Source organism: Manduca sexta, unplaced genomic scaffold (genome assembly GCF_014839805.1).
Source record: "Manduca sexta isolate Smith_Timp_Sample1 unplaced genomic scaffold, JHU_Msex_v1.0 HiC_scaffold_1154, whole genome shotgun sequence".
In the NCBI taxonomy this organism is placed as follows: Eukaryota; Metazoa; Arthropoda; class Insecta; order Lepidoptera; family Sphingidae; genus Manduca; species Manduca sexta.
In genome coordinates, this window is record NW_023591991.1 from 1 (window position 1) to 5,121 (window position 5,121).

General features: G+C 43.4%; 1 long non-coding RNA gene across 1 annotated transcript; it reads right to left on the reverse strand.

The window, feature by feature from the left end:
* Positions 1-4,180: 4,180 nt before the first annotated feature.
* LOC119191182 lies at positions 4,181-5,121 on the reverse strand. Its single transcript, XR_005113387.1, has 3 exons — positions 5,066-5,121; positions 4,715-4,798; positions 4,181-4,315 (listed from the first exon to the last, which is right to left on the reverse strand). It is a non-coding gene; the product is annotated as an uncharacterized LOC119191182 (long non-coding RNA).

Consider the following 5,121-nt stretch of genomic DNA (forward strand, 5'->3'; position numbering starts at 1 on the left):
AGTCAGGGAGCTGCAGGAAGAATTGGCCAAACTTCAAACACCAGCAGCTTCCAGTGATGTTAAAGCAAGTGTGTTTGGCATCACCATAAAATTACCACCATTTTGGCATGACAAGCCAGCAATATGGTTTGCCCAGGCCGAAGCTCAATTTGAAATAGCGGGCATAACACAAGATTCCACCAAGTATGGCCACATCCTTTCTAAATTAGACACTCGGGTTGCAACAGAGCTTGAGGACGTTATCGAAAATCCTCCAACTAAAGACAAATATAACAATTTGAAATCCGAAGTAATAAAGCGATTTGGCATTTCAGAGATCAGCGTGTTCGGCAACTGCCCAGTTGCATGCCAATATCGGCGACTAGCGCCTCAAAAGCCATGCGCTGCTAAAAGGAATTTGAGATGGTCCGTTGTGGGACCGCCCGTCCTTCCGACAGCCCATGGTTTTCTGCATTGCACTTGGTTCCCAAAGCAGATGGTAGTCTACGTCCATGTGGCGATCATCGCGCACTAAACGCAAGAACCATCCCAGACCGCTATCCAGTCCGCCATATAGGGATGTCAGCCATAACCTGGCTAAATGCTCTGTTTTAGCACTATCGACCTTGTGAAGGCCTACCAACAGATTCCGGTTGCGCCTAATGACATCTGCAAGACAGCCATCATCACGCCATTCGGCCTTTTTGAGTTCCCCTTATATGACCTTTGGGTTGCGAAATGCTGGACAGACTTTCCAGCGCTTCATTGATGGCGTTATACGTGGTTTAGATTTTTGCTTTGCATATGTCGATGACATACTGGTGTTTTCGCACACTCAGAGGAACATGCGCAGCACCTTAGAATTCTTTTCAACCGTTTATCAGAATTTGGCATTGTCATTAACCCATCTAAGTGGGTTTTGGGGCTGACACTGTGACCTTTCTGGGCTACAAATTTCAAAAGCTGGAACCTCTCCTCCACCACGCTGAATTGAAGCCTTAAAAGTTTATCCCTCCCTAAAACTGTGGAAGGACTCCGCAGATTTTGGGGATGGTAAATTTTTACCGCAAATTTATTCCCAGGGCAGCTGATTTACAAGCACCTCTCCTGGAAGTTTTGGCATCTAGCAAGTTAAAAGGAGCCAAGCCAGTACCATGGACAAGTGACCTTGAACTGGCATTCCAAAAGTGTAAAGACTATTTATCTAATGCTACTCTTTTGGCACATCCCGTTTCTAACTCTAAAGCTTGGTTTGTTCACAGATGCCTCATCTACTCATGTTGGCGCTTGTCTACAACAGTTTGTAGATAATGCCTGGCAGCCCATTGCTTTCTTTAGCAAAAAGCTCACCAGCCGCCAGGCTACCTGGCCAGCGTACTACCGCGAGTTACTGGGAGTATATGAAGCTGTTTAGCACTTCAGACATATTTTGAGGCTCAACATGTCACCATATATACTGACCACAAGCCCCTTATTTATGCATTCTCGCAACGAACCGAGAAGCTGCCTCCTGTTCAATTAAATCAATTATCTTTTTATTTCGCAGTTTACCACCGACTTCGTGCATGTGCAGGGCACGGACTACGGTTGTCGCCGATGCCTTGTCACGAGTAGACGCCGTCCACGTCGGTTTTGACTACTACGCTCTCGCCAAAGACCAGGCAACCGACGAGGAGTTAAAGCACATGCAAAGTGACTCGTCCCTGGAACTAAAGAAGGTAACCCTACCTGGTTCTGATACGCAAACCTTTGCGATTTATCAACTGGGAAACCCCGGCCATATCTCACACCATCCTTTCGGCGACTGCATTTTGACAAGTTGCACAACCTAAGCCATCCAGGCGCACGGACCTCGGCGCGTATGGTCGCCGACAGGTTCGTTTGGCCGGGTATGAGGCGAGACTGCAGAATGTGGGCCAGACTGTGTCCGGCCTGCCAACGCTGCAAAATCTCTAGACATACTGTCACGCCTTTAGGAATCTTTTCCACACCTACTAGACGCTTTCGCCACGTGCACATAGACATTATTGGGGCTCTGCCATCCAGTAGAGGTTACCAGTATTGTCTCACAGCTGTGGATAGATTCACCCGGTGGCCAGAAACATGGCCTATGGCCACCGCGACCGCGGAGGAATGCGCGGAAATTTCTTTAGAGAGTGGATGGCTCGTTATGGTACCCCATCTATTGTGACTACAGATCAGGGCCGTCAATTTGAATCTTCCCTTTTCAGACCCTGATGCAGCTTTGCGGCGCCAAACGCGTGCGCACGACAAGCTACCATCCGTGCGCAAACGGGTTGGTAGAGCGAATGCACCGGCAGTTGAAAGCTACCCTAATGTGCCATGAGGACACATGGCATAAAGCTTTACCTGTCGTGCTTTTGGGCATGCGTGCCGCTCTTTAGGCGGACATACAAGCATCCCCCGCCGAGCTAGTGTATGGAGAACCCCTATGCCTGCCTGGCGAATTTATTGTTCCTCCTCACCTTCTGATCGCACTGACAGCGAATCAAATTTTGCAACTGAACTGAGACGGCATATGTCTGTTTTAAGACCGACACCTGCCACTCGGCATAGACAGTAGTCTATTTTCGTTTCCAAGGACCTAGCTACTACGTCGCACGTTTTCTTACGTGACGACGCCGTAAGGACCTCTTTGAAACCGCCCTACACGGGCCCCTTTAAGGTCATCTCCAGAAGAGATAAAACCATTAAAATTTCAGTTAGAAACAAGGACATCGAGGTGAGTCTGGACCGCGTCAAGCCAGCTTACATCGACGAGGACTCCAGGGAATTGAAAACTGCCGCCCCACTGCCTCAGCAAATCCTTGTGCTCTGAGCGAGCATAATAATGACTCTGCCGCACTCAAACCGCAGCAGTATACACGCTCAGGTCGTAAGGTCCGTTTTAAAACACCTTACGATGTTTAATTCTTTTTATCCTTTTTCCCATGTATTACATGTTATTTCTTCCTATTTCCCATGTAATACATGTTTCCCTTGCCTTTAATTTCCCAGGTATTACATGTTACCCTTTTTCATTAATTTCTCATGTGTAACATGTTACTTTTTCAATTTCCCGTGTGGACACATGCAACACGTTACTTTTTCTCCTTGTTCCCATGTAATATTACATTTTTCGCAAAAAAAAGTAATTGTCTCCGTAGAGGGGTGGTGTGGCGATCACCAATTCAAATTACGCGCCCAAGCCTGCGCCGCGCACACATAGGCGCTCGGCGTAGGCTCGAGCTGCGTGAGGACCCCGCGTGACGCACACATATTTTCAGTAGTGACATTTTGAATGACTGATGTAAATAAAATAGTTGTCTGTGTTGTGACGGATTAATAAACACTATAAAATCGAACACAAGGTTTTTATTAAACGTGGAGAATATGATGACCCATGAGCTCCACAGATCTGTAAAAGTAAGAAATAAAAGGTGAAGCTTTCTTGGGTTTTCTAAATTAGGTACTGTATTTAGTTGCAAAACTGTAATCTTATTAAGTAGCTTTTGCCTGCGGCTTCGTCCGAGTTAACTTCCTTTCCTGTGTTAAAAGTCCATGTCCATAATAAAGTACCCTACAATACTCAGGAATGTTACCATCTTGAACTTTTTAAAATAAATTTATTTTTGTAAACATAAAAAAAAACCCAATAACCATATTGATTTATAGCTTTGGTTTATTTACCTCATTTCAAACCCTAGAGTTGATTTTGGAAATTCTCCAAATACGTATATGTTAATTTGTTATCAAAAGCTATTTAACCTGCATTTAGAACTTAAATGAATGTCCTAAATAAAAAGGAACTGAAATTCTAGTTTTATTTGTCTGGGAATTAAAACCAAATCTGACCCCCAATATCTAACATACTTATAACATTAACATAGTTATTTTAATAATAATAATAATAATATCAGCCCTGTATTATATACTTGCCCACTGATGAGCACGGGCCTCCTCTACTACTGAGAGGGATTAGGCCTTAGTCCACCACGCTGGCCTAGTGCGGATTGGTAGACTTCACACACCTTCGAAATTCCTATATAGAACTTCTCAGATGTGCAGGTTTCCTCACGATGTCTTCCTTCACCGTTAAAGCGAACGATAAATTCACAAAGAATTCACACATAATTTTAGAAAAGTCAGAGGTGTGTGCCCTTGGGATTTGAACCTGCGGACATTCGTCTCGGCAGTCCGTTCCACACCCAACTAGGCTATCGCCGCGTTTTATAGTTATATAGTTATTTTACAAACACATTATTATATTTACCATTATGCTGTACAATTTGACAAACAGGGCGATTTTCTTTATTGGCTTCAATTTCAATGAGATCTGAAATAATAAATGCGTTTAATATGTAAAGGGCCATAGACTGCACAATTTCGTGATATAGCATTTGTCAAGGAATGCCAAGACCTTCCAGCAGGATAGATAAAGCGCCTTAGCATTTGGATATGGGCATGCAATTCCTACTGGCTATTGAGAACCAGCAATAAATATTTCATTATAGAGGCGTTGGGGAAATCCCACCCCATCAACAAAAATGTAGGCCACGACTGGTGGCCCCTTGCGAGGCCCATGAAAGAAAGATGAGGAAAGAAGAAGACTTTCGAGTCGGTCTTTCGAGCTGGATTCCAAAACCACTTGCCCTGTTCCACAAATGTATACAAATAGCTATCTTTGCATAAAGTGTGATGTCATACATGGAATTTGACTATAATTATATTTTACCTTGTAAGCCTGATGGTAAAGATTTAGGTAAATTTCGAGACTGCTGCACTGGGATTATTTCTTCTGTAAATGTTGTAATGAAATCTGTAACAAAAATTAACTTTAATAAAAATTATATAAAGGTGGAGTTAATGCTGAAGGCATTCTCTACCAGTAAAGCCAGTGTGGTGTAAAGATAAAACATAGTAGGTGTGTAAAAACAAATAATGTATGCTTTATATTAATTAATTAAACTGGTAGTTCCCAAAATTTCACTTTAAACACGTAACATTTCATAGACAACTTCCAAAAGGAAGCATATACCATAGAAGTACAGATTAAACAGGAGAAGAGAAAAAATGAACAAATTACCTGTGCCTCCTTGTGAGGTTGATGGCAAAGATCCAACCACATTTTGCAACTGCCTC